A 21,420-nucleotide genomic window follows, 5' to 3' on the forward strand; every position below is an offset into this window, starting at 1 on the left:
AGCCCCCTGCTCCTTGTTAGCCCCTGCTGGTAGATGTTGTAACTACACACACAAAAGCATGTTTCTCCATTTACGGCCATTTTAAAAAGTTGCCACATATTCAAATAATAATAAATATAAATAAACAAATAAATAACATTGTTGCATTTTTAAACAAGTAACAAACATGCCTTTGTATTAAGGTAGATGTTTTACAGATGAAGAGCTCTTAAAAGCATGCCATTTTAAAACTTTTTCCTTATACAGTATTTGTGAACACAAAAACAAAATGAAATAAAAATAATGTGTATATTAAAGTGTAAAATAATAAAGTGTATATTAAGTATATTTAAATTAATAATTTGATAAAGTGCACTTATTATGTATGTTTTTATACTGCACTTATATTTTAAAAAAATACCTACATGCAATTACAGCTGTAATTAATTGATACACTGTTATAATTACACTGTTGACCCTTCCCTTACACCTTAAACTTACCCATACCAACAAACATATCCCAAGCCTCACCTGTATCCCTCCTCAATAGTGTTTTGCAATAAAACAAAGTACATTGTACAAGTATATAGTAGTTAAAGGCACCTAATATAAAGTAGCAAAAATATAAACTAGTGCATTTTTCTAATTGAATTGCCATGTTTAGTAGATATATTAAGCTGCATTGGTTTTGAAAGGGCTCTCCATTAAATACTGTGTAAGCTCCACTTGGCATTATATCTGTTGGGCACTGACCAATGCCAGCGACAGCCCTATTCCAGATGAAAGCTCAGTGCAGGACAGGGTGACTGTCAGCTTTCCCATTCACATCAGCTCTCTGGACAGCCTCCTCTGCTTGAGATCTGTGAAAACCTTTGCAAGATATATTGTTCTCTTAGAGAGATGATGGATGGATATAAAGATAGATGGATTGATACTGTAGTCTGTATTCATCAGCACCTCACCAAGAGAGAAATACAACAAAAAAGGGAATGCGTTACTTTTCAAGTCAGATACGTGAGGCTGTGTAAGAAATGTCTTTTTATTTTTTATTTTGTAACTAGCTATATTCTACTTGTTATCATGAAAACAATAAGAACTTCCAGACGCTTCAGCAGAGTGGATGTCTGGAAGACGACACCGACATGCACAAACACACGCCCACGACTCCCACCGAGAGCCACAGTCGGCCGGCTGTTGTTTTGCGAGACTTAAGGGTTTGGGAGAAATAATGAGCTCATTGCTCTGGCCCCAAGGTACCGCTGGCAATTACCATGATCCATGCTCCTGCTCAGTGGGAATTCACTTCCCTCACAGGTTTTCTGGGACAGAGAAAGAAGACCTTCGCAGGGTGCAGGCATTCTTTTATTCTGACATCTGGATTCAAGGGGGGCCACATATTCAAAGCAACACATCGGTTGCTAAATAAGCCCGCTTTATGCACATGGTTCTGATGAAAATGGCTCCTGTCCAAGAAGAAACAAATGTCCTTGAATTTGAAGTTAAGCACTTTGCCAGAGCTTTAGCGCAAACTTGACAAAAAAGATCAACAAATAGCAGCTTGAGCTCCCTCCAGATCTGAACCAATGTGGAAACTATCAGGTTGTACAGACGCATTTCCACTGATTCTGCAGTTGGCATGGGGTTTGTGTGAGTAGCAAAGTCAATAAACAATGTTAGTGCATCAAACTGTTGTTTTTGGCAAACGCAATTTATTACGTGTCAGTTGTCACATCCAGCAGTGGACAGTGGCACAGAGAGTCGGCTGTTGGCAATGTGGCAATCATCCGCTGCCGTCCACTCAATCTCCCTGATAGCCTCATGCATAAACGCTCCTCATGGTAAGTGAGACTGACATCATTTATAATTGACACTTTTTAATCTCTGGCCTGAGGCGCGGATGAGGAAATTGTTTCCACAGCCATTTTCGGGCTCTTTCTCACCGACAGGTTTCCAGAGCAACACTACGAGTGTAATGCTTTATTACCGCTGTGCATTACATATGTCTCCTATATTGCATATGCTGCTGTTGGAATGATGGTAGAGTGGAATTTGCACTTATACTGTGGAAGAACATACTGAATAATTGTTTCTCATCATAATCTGAAAATGTATCCACAAGCAACAATCCTCAGGGTCCAAACACATTGGAAAAGTTGTGGAAATTCGATTGCCATTATTTTACTGAATTGCCATTCCGAAGCTGTAGATGACGTCAGCATCCTTGATTTTGTTGTGTCCTCAGATTGTAATCATGTCCCTTTTTACCATGTTACACTAATCTTGTATAATCCTAACCCTAACTTTTCCCAAGATATATGTTGATACATTTACATGGACCTTTTTTGGCTTAACATTGAATGAATAACTTTTGCTTTCACCAGCTCAATGCGAGGACTTTTCCCGTCGACAGTACTTAAACTTTGCATGAACAGCCATATAGTCAACATCACTACACTATGATATTTAATCATGTCTGTTTATGTGTCGTGAAGATCCCAGATGTCAGGGCTGAGGTTTCCATGTGTAATGAGAAAAACACATGGCTCCATTTTTAACCCCAAGAAGTTGGCAGGTGCACAGTGTCGCTGATCTTTCACAGCCCTGTTATTAGATTCAATATTCTCACTTCAGCAATAAAGAAAAGGCTGTTTTTCATTACTCTGTGAACTTATTAACAAGCTTACTTTATCCTTAAAGGCTCGCACTTAATTGCATTTGGAGAGGAAACGAGACTTGGCTTGAATGCCTAATGAGGACTTTTGAATATGATAAAGGGTACTTTTTGGATTACATCTTTTATTTATAGTTAATTTTACTGTATTAGTCAGAAATGGCAATCGCTCACTCTTTTTATGGAATTCTGGCACCATAAGGAGCCTCCGAAACAATAATAGCTTCAAGGATTTCTGTAAAATACTACATTTGACACTTCAGTGCTCATTATATTTGTAGAAGATGGCCCAGCCTGATTGATTCAGGCCACTAGCGTAACATCACATAAGCAGTCTTAGCTTGTTAACATGAAGGATTTCACTGACTAGCAAACATGCTTCAAGTATCCATGTTTAGGGTCTCGCACCTGTCAGAGAAGTGACAATTTATGAGTGTGTGATGCTCCTCTTCTAGGCGTTGTGTGCAGAAAGTCTGAATGATGTTTAGGGCCCTATCTTACACCCGCCGCAATGCAGCGCCAAGCGTGGCGCAAGTGTTTTTTGCTAGTTTCAGTCAGACGCAGTTATCATTTTCACATCCTGCGCCACGTTGTTTAAATGCATTTGCGCCCATTTGTGCGCCCATGGGCGTGCTGGTCTGCACACCGACCGTTTTTCCCGCCGTTAAACTAGCAAAAGTGGATTCAGACACGCCCTAAGTGAACTTGCCCCCTGCGCTTTAGACCATGCGCTTAGATCGTTAAAAAAGGGCCCTTAGACGTAATGGTCAAATCAGACCCCGGTGGTTGTACCACAGGCTCCTCTCAGTCTCAACAGAGACCATTGCAGCACCTACTGACTCATTCAGGCTGGACACAACCCCTGCTGTGAGACCCTATACATTCACCTTTACTCATGCCGACGTGACCAATTACTGCAGTGCCCTGTAATTTAATTTGTACATATGTGGCACAGTGATGACATGGTTTCGATTAAATTTTGGCTCAGGCTGCTCTGAGAACGTAGTGACTGTATGGAATACATGGTCACATGACCCCTTGTTGTGGCCAGTGCTGTTTTCAGCTAATTGTGATGATGTAACTATTGGTTTTCTGAGCTTATGCATGTGTCAAACTCACAAATGTTTGCTAGACCACAAAGGAATGACACCACAGTTTGTGTAACTCCAAGATATTGTTGTTTATGCATATAGGATTCCAAGCCAATTTGTTTTCAGAAGGGAATACTGGCACGCTACTTACTGAATAATGCAGGATGTATTGCTTATCCCTTGTATTAAGTTCAAATTCTGTTACGATTTGTATGTAGGGTTAGGATTATTGGATTCAATACAATGAACCAAAAATCACCCTATGAAAAACAAAAATAAATCAGTATTTCTCACACATTACAAAAAACATAAGAACTTTTTTATAAAAAAAAAAAAACATTGATTTTTTTTTAAATCAAACTGTATATAGAACTATTTTTTAAACATTTTTGTTTTCAAAATTATACAAATTGTAAATATTATACAAAAACAATACAAATTATAAATAATATTAACAGTATTGTGGCTAACATTTATTAAAACTTTTTAACATTTTAAACAAAACAGGTGTGACCAAAACAGCACTTTTTCTGTGTGCTTTTTCTGAGGCAACAGCAAACTTATTGGTTTGATTCCCAGCTAAATGAACACGCATAACAAATTAAAAATGATGTCTTCAATGCAACATACTTACCTTATGTAACAACAAGAGGGTGGTTGAGAAACTGACACAACAAAATACATTAAAAAAAAGTCTGTGCAGCATGCCTATAACCATGAAATATGCAAGTCACATTGACCCGCAAACATCATAATTGTAATAAAAAAATTTGTATGCACTTTCCACAATACATCAGTGTTAATACTTTGCAGGCATGTTCATGATCCTAAATGAGAAAAAGAAGTATGTAAAAAAAGAACACAACAATTGTCCTCATTAGGGGTATGCAGTGGAGCCTATACTGCATGTATCTGTAGAAATCGCCAAATATTTGTCTCTGTATTTGGATAAAACCAAGAGTGGGTGGGGCTTAGTCAAATTACATGAAAAGCCTCTTTTAAACGCAATTCTGTTACCTTCATTCATTTCAGTTTACAAATGTGCCTTGTATAACTCATAAAATTATACTTTAAAAAAAAAAAAAATTATGAAATTTCTCTATATATCTCTATATACACCAATATCTTATCACCAATAATGATAATTGTTAAACAAATGGAAAACAACTCTATCTTATTATTTTCCAGAGGAATTGTATGTACATGTCAGGACAATCATACACAACCTCAAATAAAATGACTCTTTATAAAACAGCTGATTATAGAACATCATGAAACTTGAAAGAAAATATTCAATGGTTGAAAATTGATAAAACAACTTTTATGCAACAAATGCAAATCTGAACAAATTATAAAGATTACAAAATGCTTGCCGGCTCCGGGAGAGAGTGAGACAGAGAAACATAGGCACATTTTAGTCATATCGTGAAAGGTTTAAAACATTTAAATAGTAGGAGAAAATGTGTATTATTCAGTATCTTAGCTGATATAACTCCTGGCAGGTTCTGATATCTGAGAGACTTATAGAGACGGAAAGCGTCTTTTTGATTTGCGATCATGCTGTGCTCATTTCATTCATAGAGTTTACACTCATTCACTTCACACACTCATTATTGCATAGTGATTTTAGGGGTTTATGTATAATATTGGACTATCCCCTGCTCACCAGCTATCCAGCAAACACGAGGAGTGACTGCATCTAACAAATATATCTTTCCTATTATTCAGTAGAATTATTAGTTATTCATTTTGAAGGCATTATTTTCAAATAGGGTATTCAGCTTCAGACACATCCCTAGTCCTCATCACATATTTAATTCGTTGAGTGGCATTTGGTTACGATCTCCGAAATAAGATGTAGCTAGTTAGTTCATTTATTTTAACTTTGGGAGAAAATTCCTTCAGCAGTCAGGCGACTGACTCTGCTTCTGATTTCTTTGTCACAGGGATAATTACATTGTGGGATATATTATTCCGCGAGTGCTGTTGTATAGATTATTTGGGGCAAATATAGTACTGTAGGTCCTTTATTCTATGCATACTTAAAATTCACAAACACTACACCGCAAGAGACGTGATAGCTCAGCCCAACTCCTGATGTCATCAGCCGGTTGGGTTTATGTTGGTGATTCACATGATGTATATTTTATTTGCAGTTCTTCATTATCCATGGACTCAGTAAGATATATTGCAAACCATGATGTACTTTGTTTTCTTCCTTCAGAAACTGCTTTTTGGCGCCTGGCTCAGAATGAACATTCATCACTGGTGGGCAGGACACAGTGAGAAACAGTAAACGGCCAAAGTTCACGCTGAAAGGAATGCTGAACTCCTCAAGAGGAGCCCGAGAAATCCAGCATCAGCACAGAGGAGCCGGAGGAGCTCATCGCCTCTCTGCTCTGCTCCAGCCCAAGAGGCCCATAAACAATAGCTTCTCCTCACTGGAAGTCTTCACAGCGGCCCGGGCCGGATCCCAGCAACTACATTACTATTCCAGTTGCCACAGGGTGTTGAGCCAAGGCGAACTGCGACCCCTGGCCTTATTTTCAAAGCTGATCTCTGAACCCTATTGTGGCTCAGCATTTCACTCTGAATCTAGACGTGCAGAGAGGGGAGCAGGTGAATCGCTCTTTCTGTGCTGTTGTTTTTGATGTGGAACATGGTCTGAGGCGATTTCTCAGTGTGTTCAGAGAGCAAAAGCGGGGAAGTCAAGAAATGTGGCTTGAGACGTCAAGAAGTGCACAGCTAGCAATTCAAATGTCTGAGAAAGTTTTTGTGTTTTGATGTCTAAATGCCTTATTCAAATGCTTTGTGAGGAGCACACTTTGCTTCCTCTTGTATCGATTAAGGTTTTAGGTGATAAAGTCCAGCATCTGAAAAATAACCCGAGGAAGCAGAATTAAATTAAAATATGTTTCGAACATCAACATGTCTTCTTTAATCTGAAAGCATCCTCAAGTTATCATTGAAATAAATGCAGCTAAATGTTGTTCATGTAGTTTTGTACATCACCATTTTACTGCCTCAAATCCTTCCTGCTGCTCTCTGTCTCTGTGTGTGCATGTGTGCGTGTGCGTGTGTGTGTGTGTGTGTGTGTGTGTGTGTAAATCAATTTGGGCTCTAGGCTGATCTGCCTTACAGGCACCTTTTTCTTTGATTCGGTTCCCACCACAGCCTAGCGGAGGACTACAGTCAGCCTTAAGTTCTTTGAGGGATTTGTACTCCCGCTAGTCTGAGCTCACCAACACTCGCATTGACTATATCATGGGCTCAGAGAATTAGCAAACTTGGGCTCCATTCTGTGGGAATAACGGTGGAAGAAAACAGGCTTTCACTGCAGACCTACCTGCAGGGCAAATGTCCTTCAAAGGCAGTGATCAGAAACTACTGTTTATAATGAATTCATGCAAAATACAAAGAACATTTGTGAGTGTTTTCTGCTTTCAGTCCAGCATCCACTAGACAAACTTTTGAACTTGAATCTATAGGTTATATAATCTTGATTTGGTTGTGTTCTTGATAAAAATAAATAAAAAAAATAAATAAAAACATTCTACTCTGCACAGCTATTTAAAATACATTCAACACAGATGTAATTTAAAGATTTTTACACCACAGTGGAAGTGCAAACAATGCCTGATATGTTTGGAATAGCTCTTACTGTTGCTGCACTACATAGGCTAATGTAGTATGTTATACTGAGGTTGTGAATTTTCTACAGAATACTGTATTCACTGTATTACACAATGCAATGCTCTCAATCATCCCATTCCAGTGAGATGGATTGATTTTTCATCTCTTTGTTTATTTGATTGATTTGAACAATTTTTTACATTACCATATTTATTTCCCAGCTGATTACTGGTCATTCCAGTTGTTGAATTAAACATGGAAAGTGATGAGGTCATGTGTACTGTTTATTGTGGAATAATTTTACTGCCTCAAATCCTTTCTGCTTCTCTCTCTCTCTCTCTCTCTCTCTCTCTCTCTCTCTCTCTCTCTCTCTCTCTCTCTCTCTCTCTCTCTCTCTCTCTCTCTCTCTCTCTCTCTCTCTCTCTCTCTCTCTCTCTCTCTCTCTGTGTGTGTGTAAATCAATTTGTGCTCTAGGCTGATCTGCCTTACAGGCACCTTTTTCTTTGATTCGGATCCCACCACAGCCTAGCGTAGGAATAGGCTGTTAAACTTAAAGTTCACAAATGTAATAAATATACTATTGTACTATTGTAATAAATTTAATATACAGTACCGTACAGTATTCAGTGAGTATAAGCTATGCTATAAACTTTTGTATTCCAAACATGGCCGCTGTTTTCAAGCAGTCTTCAGTTGGTCAGACAAACACACAGCCCCGCCCCAAACTCAAACTATTGGTTAATTCAGTGTTGAAACATGAGTGCGACTGGTTTCAAAGTAAAAACACAGCTCAATGTTTTCACAATCAGTGAATACCTTACATATATTGCTTATGTTAATAAATTATGATGTTTACCATTTTAATGAGCAATAGTTAAGTATATACAGTATATACAGTTAAGTATATAGTCCTGGTCCACTCTGACAGGCAAAGGGGGAGGTGTTGCTGTATGTATAGTGTAAATGATAAATCACATTTGAGATTTGTGCTGGCTTCTGTATTATAGGCCACCAGGGCACCATACAGACTTTATCAAATAATTGATTTTCTATCAGAGTTAGTACTGGCTGCAGATAAAGTCCTAATTGTTGGTGATTTTAATCTACATGTAGATAACGAAAAAGATGCATTAGGATTGGCATTTAAAGACATTCTTAACTCTATTGGAGTTAGACAACACGTGTCAGGATCTACTCATTGTCGTAATCATACTCTAGATCTAATATTATCACATGGAATAAATGTTGATGCCGTTGAAATTCTGCAGCAGAGCAATGACATCTCAGATCATTATCTAGTCTTGTGTAAACTTAATTTTTCCAAGGCTGCAAAGCCGACTCCGTGTTAAAAATATGTTAGACCTATCACTTCTGCCACTAAAGATTGCTTTATTATTAATCTTCCTGATCAGTTTCATCATCTCAGCATCCCAGATAGCTTAGAAGCAACTCAGTTGCTCCGTTGTGCTTAAAGAAGATTAAAGAAAACAGTCCAACACCATGGTACAACGAGCACACTCAGGCCCTTAAGAGAGCAGCCAGAAAAAATGGAGTGCAACTGGAAGAAAACAAAACTAGAGGTATTTCGCATTTCATGGAAGGAGAGCTCGATTGCATACAGAGAGGCATTAAAAGCTGCTAGATCTGCTTATTTTTTTACACTATTAGAAGAAAATAAACAAAACCCTAGGTACTTATTTGAAACAGTGGCTAAACTAATGAAAAATAAAGCTTAAAATAAAGTTTCCAAGCAGCACAGCAGTAATGACTTTATGAACTTCTTCACTTATAAGATTGATAATATCAGGGAGAAAATTATAACTATGTAACCATCTACTACAATATCTCATCAGGGAGTGCATTTTAGTCTTCCTGAGGAAAAAATAGATTCATTCATTACTATAGGAGAGGAAGAATTTTCTAAACTCGTTAAATCTTCTAAATCGACAACATGTATGTTAGACCCTATATGTATGTTATCTGACCGTTATCAGTTTGTAGCAGTAAAGAGATGTCTCATCGATCACAAGTGTACCACAAGTCTCAGTACTAGGACCGTTGCTGTTCACTCTGTACATGCTACCCTTGGAAGATATCATTAGGAAGCATGGAATTAGTTTTCACTGTTATGCTGATGATACTCAGCTCTATATTTCTACACGCCTGGACGAAACTTACCAATTCACAAAATTAACGGAATGCATAGCTGATATAAAAAATTGGATGACTAGTAATTTCCTACTACTTAATTCTGAAAAAAAAAAAAAAGAGATTAATATTGGACAAAAAACTTCCTCAAGTACTAACCTAGAATACTGTCTAACACTTGATGGCTGCTCTGTCAAGTCTTCATCGTTGGTTAGGAACCTGGGTGTGCTCTTTGTACCAATCTTTAATTTGAAAGTCACGTGTCTAGTATCAGTAAAACCGCATGTTTCCATCTTAAATATATATCTAAATTACGTCATATGCTCTCATTGACAAATGTGGAACAATTAGTACATGTGTTCATGACATCAAGGCAAGATTATTGTAATACTCTTATGGTTGGTTGCCCTGCACGCTTAATAAACAAATTACAGCTGGTCCAAAACGCAGCAGCTCGAGTTCTTACCAGAACCAGGAAGTATGACCATATTAGCCCCGTTCTGTCAACACTGCATTGGCTCATACTAAACATCGTATAAATTTTAAAATATTGCTGATTACTTACAAAGCACTAAATGGTTTAGCTCCCCAGTACTTGAGCGAGCTCTTAACACATTATAGTCCTTCACATCTATTGTGATCTCAAAATTCTGGCTAGTTGATAAGACCTAGAAAATCAAAATCGACTGCTGGCGGTAGATCCTTTTCCCCTTTAGTACCAAAACTTTGGAACAGTCTTCCTAACATTGTCCGGGAAGCAGACACACTCTGTCAGTTCAAAGCTAGACTAAAAACACATCTCTCTGAACTAGCATACACATAACACATTGTAGACTTCTATAATTCAATGTTAGGCTGCATAGATTTGGTCAGCCGGAACCGGGAACACTTCCCATAAATCCTGATGTACTCGTTACATAAGTAGAATGGCGTCTACGCTAATATTAGTCTCTCTATCTATCCCGAGGTTTACCGCAGTCTGCTGGATCCAGGCCGTATCCAGATGTGATGAAGGAACTGCGCCTGGACGCGATGACAGGCCAGTCCTGAAGTGTCAACTAGTCTCTCCCCTGTGAAGGACTCCCTCCCCTCACCTCTCCACAGATAAAGCGTTCTCGGGATAATTCCGGTTCGCGTGGCTACGCAGAAGTGATACAAATTCTGTATTATAAATTTTAAGGCCTTATCTAACGCCTTATTTAAAGCATTACTTATAGTCAACAGTGACTAAAGGGGACCATCAAAATAAAGGAATTAGTTGCGAGCACATTGAGACAATCAACATCTGCTTGTTTTTGTACACCACAAAGCAGATTAATGTGTTATATATAAAACAAACAAAAAAAAAAAAAAAACTGTGGACCCTTTTGAGTCAATAATGTGTTAAAAAATGTCAACTATGTACGTACTATGTATGAATAAATTCAAGGCAACTTACAAAAGACAGTCTTACAGTTGTAGCTTTAAACTTGTACTGTAGGTATTATGTACAGCCTCTTAAGCCTCTGTTAAAACAAGTTTTATAACATATTCTGACTGTTAATTGTGGTCACATAATGAATTTCTATGCTGAATTGTCATGGCGTAAATTGTTCTTTTCAGAGGATAATTTGAATTACAGGCCTTGAATTCCGTTTTAATTAGAAGTGTTTATGATGATGCCTCAGAAGAAACAAACACACACTTTCAATCTATCACAAAGCTTTGGAGAGAGACAGAATAAAGAGAATGATTGTTCCTCACATTTTTAGCAATCTGATTGCATGTGAAACAGCACCGCCTATCAACAGACACTGGCACTGCGGTCACACATACAGTCGAGTGTCATGATCCTGCCTTTCAGGACTGCATTTCCTGGACCCTAGTTTGTGTGTGTGTGTGTACTAGCAGTTTATATTATTTTCTAACACTTATTATTCAATTCTGTATTTTTATTACTCATTTTCAGGAATGATTTACTGTTTTAATTACTTAAATTTAATTCCTGTAGGCTATTCTCCTAACCAACCCCTAAACAAACGGTTGGAAAGCTTTTTGAAATATTTAGCCTAATTTATGAGCCCCAATATTCTGTTTTAAATGTGGTTCTCTTTTTTTTTTTTTTTTTTTTTTTTTAAAGAGGATGTAAGCTATTTTCTGTATATGCAAGATTTCCATTTCATTAGCTGTGGTGCTTCTCATCTGATGTGCGACCGGCTTAATTAAGTGCAGTAGCCTAAACAGTAAAACTGTTTGCACTAAAAACTAGTGTGTTTATGATTACAATAATAAATTAAAATAACATGACAACAAATACCAGTTTGCAACATCAAGCAACATAATAAACTGATTTTGCACAGCTAAAATAACTGGAGGCGGACACCGGAAACCACGCACATTCAAGTTTAAAATGGCTGCGCCCGCCATATGTTAAAAATAAGGTAGAAGGATAACAAAAAATATAATAATTTCCATGTGTCTAGTCTTCGCACCTGATCGTTTCAGGTTTGAATCAGGTCTCCTCTGTTGGAGTAGATTTAGCTAGGGTCCTAGAAATGTGTTCCTAGAACTGCAGCCTCCAGGAATATTTGTTGATACAGTCTGCCAACAATAAAGAAATTAAGGATAAAGATCAATCACATATGATGTAGTTCACAGAAAATCCTAGGCCATTTAATATTCGAATATTTAAAGAGTATCAGAATGATCCAGAAACGGTGCTTATCAGACTAGCTGGCAGAACTCGAAAGCGTGCATGTCTGGAGTTTATTTAGCTGGAACAGAGTTAGTTAGTTTGCCTGGGCTTCAAAGAAACATATTCTCGTGATTGAGGTTGACTGTAATGATGTTTTATGAACGTGCTAGAGGGGGAAACTCCAGAGCTCTCACTTTGAACCTCAGGGGTTTCTGTTCGTTCCCTCAAACTGTTTTATTGCCTCATAAAAATGCTGGCGTGTCCGTGAACTTATATTTCCCGTTTTAAATGAAAGCTTCACTTAAGTTCACATTTACCTGTTTAATTGCCGGTACTTGGGCGTAATTATCGCTGAACCAACAAAGGTGTGTTAGGTTTGTTTGCACGTAGATCAGTTTCCAAATGTTTTTAATTGTGTGTTTGTGTGTGTGTATGTGTTTGAAATGACCATTTGTATTGGAAATTAACTCATGCTGCAAGACAAAATACAGGCGTATCATGTTTTTGCAGGTTTCTTTGGTGTGCTTGGATCTTCACACATCTGGTTTGAGTCACGCTGAGAGCGGGCTTTTCAAGAATCTCTACCTGCATGGAAAGATAGGGAAACAGATCTCCATGTCTGTCCCTCTCACAGTTATTCAGTGCTGAAGAGAAAAACATCTAGATACCATCAGTATCACATCAAAAGTGCATGCGGGCACAATTTTCCATTTCTGCCTGACAGAGTTAAGTCCTCACTGGGTCACCTGTCTGTTGGATCTGACTAAAGGCACCATGATCTCACACTTCTGTGTCCCTGTAAAGTGTTGCCGAGGCCTGCTTCTCCCCGTGAGTCTGCGCTCCAGACCATCTGCCTGTCTGTCTGTCTGCCCGCCCGCATGTATCTCAGCTGGTCAGTATATTTGTCAGCGCCCCATGTTTGAATCACCCTTTTTGAGCAAAGAGAACATTAAATATATCTGGTTTCTAGTCATCTGTTCTCAGCACAGAGTCAAAAACATGTGACGTTTAAAACATATGGGCGGCAGTGCCTGTCTTTCTCATGCTCACACTGCATCTACATAAATACATTATCACCAAAATGCCAACTGGGACATTTTAAGACTTCTTCAACTTAGAAAATTAGTTTTACACAAAAAGTTGTCTGTGTAGAGCCTTTTGTATACTCTGTTTACTTCACTCTAAAAAATGATGTGTTGGATTTACTTAAAATATATATGCACCATTTTTGCATCATACTTTTTAAGTAATCCTAACTTGTAATAATTTTACTTAAAGTTAATAAGAAAACCTTTGTTATATGTACTTAAATATTTGAGTTCATGCAACATTCTTTACTTAAAAATATAAGTACGTATAACAAAGTATTTCTTGTTAATTTTAAGTAAAATTATTCCAAGTTGGGATTACTTAAAAAGTGTGATGCAAAAATGGTGCATATACATTTTAAGTAAATCCAACACATATACATTTTAAGTAAATCCAACACAGTGCAGGCCATGTGAGATCAAAATAAATCTTAGTTGTGTTAACTTAACATTTAAGCTCATTTATAAATAAAAATAAGACAATTAAATGAATTAACATTTTTACTTAACATTTTTAACTTATTTTAGATCTTCAGCTATTTGTCTGCTTACTGCACTGCTTTCAATGTCTTAAAATAAATAAAACATGCAAATCACACACAATAAAGCATTTCACTTTATTTTTTTGCCACAGGCTGCAAAGCCTGAAACCACACATCATGAAATATACAACAACATATGGCAAATTGACAAATGGAAGTTCACTTACAACAGGTCACTTTTTCACCCTTTGCAACACTTAAAAAGATTTTCTGTTGAGCCACCTTTCATGATGATCCTCAATGTGAGCTGTTCCAGTTCCTCTTCGTTCCCATGAGTATCCTTAAAAACAAAACAAAAAAACAGCAAATCTGCATTTACTTGCAACATCACCTGCTATTGTTCAGATTGTCGCGAAAAATACATTGCATTGAAAATACATTGTATTGAATCACAAAATTAGAAAGAAATGTATAGAATTTCTATAATGTAAGTATAATGCATACTTGCTGAATAAAAGTATTCATTTTGTTTCTTTAAAAAAAAAAAAATCGAACTGACCCTAAACTTTTAAATTGCATCTTAAAATATATTCAAATAGAAAACAGTTACTTTAAATTGTAAAAGAAATTCACAATATTACAGTTTTTGCTGTATTTTGGATCAAATAAATTAAGCCTTGCGAACAGATGGAACTTCTTTTATAAACATTAAAAAAATCTTACTGGTTGTGTGTGTGTGTGTGTGTGTGTGTGTGTGTGTGTGTGTGTGTGTGTGTGTGTGTATCTATCTATATAATTATTATTTTGTCTGTTGATCAAAAATCTATCTAAAAATAAAAAAAATAATAATTAAATGTTACAAATTAGTCCATTATTAAATGCCTATAAATATAAAAAATTAGTCTATTCAATAATATTGATTAATATATATATATATATATATATATATATATATATATATATATATATATATATATATATAATAAATAACTATAAGTTAATTAATGAAGACTTTTGTCCAGAGGTTTGGAACGAATCTCATTGAAAACATTTTAACAGTAACTACTGGAATAGCCTAACAATGTAATAGATCTACAATCTTTATTTGCATTTACTTATTTTGATAATAATTTCGAAGGTTTAATAGACAGTCGTCGTTGTCATTTAGGAATAATATTGTGCTTGAATCAAGATCGCCATTTTTTAATGATAAATAGTGCACACATATGGAGCTGTAGCCAATGTGTTTTCGAATTTAATATTTATACAGTACGTTAACGTTACCAAAAGTAACCCGCGCAAGGCCACAGGCCGCCCCCATTTCCCGCGATCCATAGAGAATATGGGAATATGTAAACATGCAAAGAACAACTTATATGCATATATAATAAATGACAACTACATTTACTTAAAAAATACTGAAGTATAAGCTACGTGACAACTCGTTAATGTAAAGTACGAATTTCTCCGTGCGGGAGAGCAAGCCTCCCAATAACGCCGTCTGAATAGTCATCTTAATGCAATCTTAATGCATACGTGCCAATGCGATGCATGGTCATATCCCACGAAATAAACAATAAATACTCTGACTACTATAAACACTTATCCCTACATTCGATGGAAGCTCACTCGCTTAATAATTCAAATAAAATATAGCCTATAGGCTATGTTTTTGAATACTCGCACACAGTCACTCATTTCATAGGCTACATCAACTAATATGTCTACAAACGTTTTCATAAGTATTCGTAAGTAACACGTTTCTTGTTGAAAATTCATAGCAATTCTGAAATTCAGTTTAAAAGTTAATTTCTTGACCAAAAATGCAATAATCTAGTGTAGCCTACCTTAAGTGAAAAAAGTTAAGCTTACCTCTTTTCAGTGTCTTCATCACGTTGCGTTTCAGAAAATCTTCACCCACTAACACAATAAACAATAAACAAGTGTTTAGCCTATTAATGTTAAAACGTCAAAATCTAATATTTTACTAAGTTTATAGAAAGTTAAGCTTACCTTTTCACCATCCTCATGTGCTTCACAAAATGGCTCCAATGTTTTGGCTGGAAAGGCATTACGGGAAATTGCATATCACGTGGCTCGTATAGTTACTTAAAATGTTATGCTAGATTTACTCAATTTTGACGCAATTGTTATAGTAGTTGATTTGACTTGTGTTTTTTCATTTTATTTATGCATACATTTAAGTTCACCTGGTAACTTATATTTTTGTGTTACACACACTATATATGTTAAGTAGAGGTTGAAAAGTTATGAATACTACGTTTTTTGTGTTTAATCTAATTACTTTTATAAGTAATGGTTGTTCAGCCAACGAAGCGTTTTTTAGAGTGTTACTGTAGAACACTTAGCATTTGTAGTGTAAATGCTCATTTATTCTGATGCATCTCAGACAGCAGTGGATCTCCGCCTTCACCTGTCAATCAAACACTGAAAATAACCTGCAGATCAGAACATTCTGAAACATTCTATACTTTATACAAAGTATTCATGACTAAAACAACAACACATACACGGTGGTGGACAGATATTGCTTAATTGTGACTAGATAATTCAAGTATATTTGACAGCAACAGTGTGGCAATTTTTCTGCAGGTGTTTTTTTTTTTCTTTTGTGGCCTTTATGACAGTCAGTAGTAACTGATTTAACTCTACCTGCGCTGAATTGCCAGCGGCCCCAGATTATTGTTGTTCACATTCACCGAACGTTGAAACATCAAACTCTTACTTGATCGTGACAAACGGTATTATCATCAGAAAGTTTAAAGACTCCAGCTTCGATATTTGACCACTGTTTATGATAAAACTCAGATCCATGACAGTAATTTCTTAATTTATGTTAGGAGTGCAAAATGATCATTCTGTAACTTACAATATTTTGAATAGAAAAAAACACGCTCTCATATTCAGTCATGTCTGCTTCGGTTTATTTGTGTTCACACAGCTGCACTGAACAGTGTCCGTTAAAGGGTTAGTTCACCCACAAATTAAAATTATCCCATACTTCAGAAGGCCTTTATTAACCCCCTGGAGCCGTATGGATTACGTTTATGGATGAACTGTTTGGGGCTTCAAAATCTCAGTTACTATTCCCTTCATAAAGCATGGAATAGCCAGGATATATATATATATTTTTTTTATAATTCTGTTTGTGTTTGGCCAAAAGAAGAAAGTCATATACACCTAGGATGGCTTGAGGGTGAGTAAATTCTATTCATTTTCCACTGAATTATGCAACTTGAAGAGCTGAAACAGAGTACACAGTGCTGTCTGTCTGTTCTGAGTTATCACCTCAGCGAACGTTCATTCTGTCTAGAGCTGTCAATCATAATACATGACCATAATTCCTGCCCTTCCTGATGATGGTGTTCGGTACACTTCCTCATTCTGAGCTCCATAAAAAAACAACCCAAAGAAACATTTCTACACGTGAGACAAGAAGCTAATAAACACATGATTACGATAGTATATGATTTATGTGCAATTTTTATACAATTTGGGGTATTTTCATACCAATAATGGTTGTTTACATTATAAATGCTAAGCAGGTGTAGCAATTTTATTAGCAAAATGATTGCTTATAAAAGGCTATACATAACATATTTCAACAACATTATATGACTAAAATCCACATTAGATCGCAGTCGGAAGTTATGACAAACACTGGTGGATAATGACAAACAAACACTGGTTGGTGTATTAAAGTGAGTTTTGAGCAAAAGCATAGTATTAATTGAATACATTTTCGTATGTAGCTTGATGCTAATTGTAGCTCTACTGCACCTGCTGCAGAGGTGCAGTTATATTTTATGATGTATTTTAACAGTCTGAATAATTCTGAGTCTTGAACAGTAAACTCTCAAGTGTTTGCTTTCTAAAATATGTTGGTTATGACTTATTCAGTCTATTCAGAATGACTTATGAGCAGCAACCTTTTTATTTTGGGTTTGTCATTTACTGTATATCCCACTTGCCAAAATGGGGGATGTGGAAGAAGGGGTTAATTTAATAAAGTGGTCTCATGTAGAATATGTAAATGAGAGTGCCCTGACTGACCAGATGTGTGATCAGATGTTCAGAAATGGATATTAACAAACAGCCAGTATGAGCTGGGCCTTTAGCTTGATCCACAGACACTTATTTGCAGGAATTCAATTCAGGATAATGGTAACTTACATTGCATTCATGGTGTACATTTGATCAGCTCATACATTCCCTGGGAATCAAAACTTTGGATAAAAGCATCTACCAATTGCATATATGTAAAGGTTTATGCCTAACACACACATGCCTATTTTGCTAAATAAGTAAGCTGACCAGCTATGTGTCTTGGTGAGGTGAAGCTCCGGCCACTGAAACAAACACAGCTGATGATTTGAAGTGGTTGAGAGTGACGCTCATATTAATGGGCCTCTCTCAAGAGTTTATGAGTCCATCCTGTGTATCTGCTTCTTAACATCTCATGGCATGTTTATTTTAAATACCTGGAACTGGAATGGGATAAAGAGGCTTTTTGGGGTTTTACCACCCTGAATTTCCGTTTCATTCAGAATTTCTATTTTAAAAGCTACAGGCCACAATTTATGAAGCTCCTTTGAATCAACAGCTCCTGGATGTTAAAACATAGATTGTTAAATAAAACGTATGTATCTAGTCAGACAGATCTAGGTGGCAGGTTATTATTATGCTCAATTTCATTCCTAACAAAGGACACGAGGGGTCGGCTGACGTGGGTTTGACTCAAAGTACATGAAAACAGAACAAACAGGCGTGGTGAAGAGGCCACGGAAACGGTATTAATCCACTCCTAGAGGAATATTTCATTGCATCACATCTGGCAAAACATGGTGGGACACACATCTCTCTCTCTCTCTCTCTCTCTCTCTCTCTCTCTCTCTCTCTCTCTCTCTCTCTGTCAGAGTGGTGGGAGCAACTGGACAGTGGGCACCCCTGTGAAAAAGAAAGCAAATTACAAAGCAATGGTCACCAAGATACAAAAAAAATAAAATAATAATAATCATATTTTTCTAAATCACTGCCTTGATCAACAAAATAGATGTAATTTGAAAGCTTAAAATCTGAACTTTGCAATGAATGTAGCCAATTTGATTAACTGTAACTGATTAAATAGTGCTGAGTTATTTGCTGATAAATAAAAAAAATGTTTTCATAATTTATGAAATACGTTTTTGTACTATGTACTGCAATGTGTAAAAACAAAATCACACAGCTCAGATAGTCATGTGTTAATATATCATTTGAAAGGTCTTACTGAGTAGAAATTGTTAATTATAATTGTTTTGGGTTTTGACTAAACTTGATAAATAAATAATATAGGCCTATGATGATGCATTTGTCACGTTTTCACCAATAACTTTATGAAACATGCTCCGATTGTGGTAAATCATACAGCAGATTTTCATGATTAAAAATGTGTGGTCCAAAATCAACATAATTCATTGTGTCAATAACGAGATATCACAAAGTTGAGTTACGAAACATAAAACTAAACTAAAATGCTAACTAAAATCAAATGTAGCTTTCACATGGAGTTTTCACAACTTCATGAAACATGCACAGATCATATAAAATGACACATCATTACTTACAGTGGATGCTACCGATTGAAATGAGTCCAAAATCAACATAATCCATTGTGTCGATCATGAGATATCCCTCATGGAGAAACAATAATAAAAAAAAAAAGCCCAATAGGGAGGTGTCAAGGGCTAAACAGAAAGGCTACCTTGGTTCCAAATGCTGTAACTTTCGAATACTTTGTTACCATCACAAAATTTTATCCAGATGCTGCTCACATGTAGGGGAACTTTCCTCCAACCTTATTCCTTCCTGAGTTATTTGCATGTCAAACAAGAAAGATATGTAAAATTAAAATAATATATATATATATTTATCTTTTATCAGCAATTTCTTAGCATGAGAATGTCCAAATGTAATATTTAAAAAAATAAAAATAATTAAAAAATTGATTTCTAAATCAAACAATACCTACATTTTGATTCTCCTTGCTATAGAGGGTATGCATTGACGTCACTTTCCTGCCGGAACACGCCCCCTCAGTTGGACTGAGTGGCAAAAAGAGCTGCTGCGTGACTGGATTCAATATGGGAAACTGTGAAAACGCAAGTAAAACAAATGAGTTATCAGTTTGAACTAAAGATTGGACTCGATATAATGCCACCACTATATTGATATAGTGCCACCGACTCGATACAACTCACCAAAGATCCATGGATATTGATATGCAGCCAGGAATCGTGTTTCCTGACATTTATATGTGCCCGATTTCGACGCTGGGGAAATACATAGCAAATTTGCCTGTGAACGCTTTATATAAATACAATATAGGCAGGTCTAAATCTGGGAAAACAAATCTCAGTTTAGAACATTCAAGTTTAAAATGGCTTACATCCGATGTTACCGTGACCAATGTTATATCATCATATCATCCAGCCCTAAATTTTTTTTTTTTTTTTTTTTTTTTTTGTCATGTTTATTTAAAAACATCCAATTATGCATAATATATGATGGTTAATATTGAATTGATGGGTTGTCAATACACTATATAACAATACAATATTTAGAATATGATTTTACCCCTAATTTCAGCATATTGAAACAAAATGATAACTGCAAATCCACCTTTCGCTGCCTGAGTCCAGTTGTTTCTATGAATTGCATGTTTTATGAATTAAAGATGAATTGCAAATTTCCATTTGCTTCTCTGTTCTCTGTGCGATTTCTAATATTTAGCTTTCGGCAGTCTCTAAAATTATACCTCAGATTTCTTGTCAAATCTAGTTGTACAGTCAATCGCAAAGCAATGTTTTGTATGTTTTTTGCGGCATTCATGCAGAAAACATATGCTGCTGCTCAGCTTCTGCCACTCAGTGGGTGTAAACGCAGTCACTTACTCCGGTGACGTCACGTGCAAACCCTCTAGGATTGAAGGATTGAACAGAATTAAATTAAGTTGTGATTTTTTTCATTGTGTTACTTCAGCTCATTTTAATTTATTCAACTGAATACTATTTTTTTGAGTGTATGCAGTATTTGTTTTATGTCATGTGTGATTTTCATGCAACTTTAATGCAACATAATGTGTATAATAACCTCAAATCACAATTGCACATTGCAGCAAAATTTGCCAATCAGCAAGGAGCAGCCAAACACAAACCTTTTCTTCTTCTTTGTCCTTCAGAGCAGATGTCCTGTAGCTGACACGAATCAGGACTATACTGATCTCTATTGATCTGGTGCAGTAGTAGTGCGTGTGGGTTGAATGTGTTTCTATTTTTTAGGTAGAGTTGGGCAGAAATACCTCCTTAAAGCAACAACTGCACAGGTTCACTTTTTTTCTACTAAGTGATATGCTGTGGTAAGTTTATCTGGGCAAGATGCTTGTTCTTAAAGGGGTCATATGGTGCAATTTCTTGTTTTTGCTCATTTTGCTTTAGTGTGTTATGTAGCTGTTAATGCAAGTATAAGATCTGCATATTTACAAAGCTCAAAGTCTCAAACGCAAAGAGATATTCTTTGTAAAAGTCCTAAAACGCTTTGTCCAAACATGCCCCCACAAATCCTTGTCAGTGTGTGGGGGCAGAGTTCCATAATA

The 21,420-nt window shown here is 36.4% G+C and overlaps 1 protein-coding gene across 2 annotated transcripts in view; it reads left to right on the top strand.

Annotated features, from left to right (window-relative positions):
• The window catches only part of LOC307172116 (uncharacterized protein), a 150,669-nt gene extending 143,022 nt beyond the window's left edge, over positions 1–7,647 (top strand). For both annotated transcript variants that reach the window (XR_013823657.1, XR_013823659.1), the window contains one exon: positions 5,966–7,647. The gene's annotated coding sequence lies outside the window, so the exon portion shown is untranslated. The remainder of the gene's footprint in view (positions 1–5,965) is intronic.
• Positions 7,648–21,420: the final 13,773 nt, after the last annotated feature.

This window comes from Squalius cephalus (genome assembly GCF_949319135.1).
Source record: "Squalius cephalus genome assembly, chromosome: 15".
Taxonomy (NCBI): domain Eukaryota; kingdom Metazoa; phylum Chordata; class Actinopteri; order Cypriniformes; family Leuciscidae; genus Squalius; species Squalius cephalus.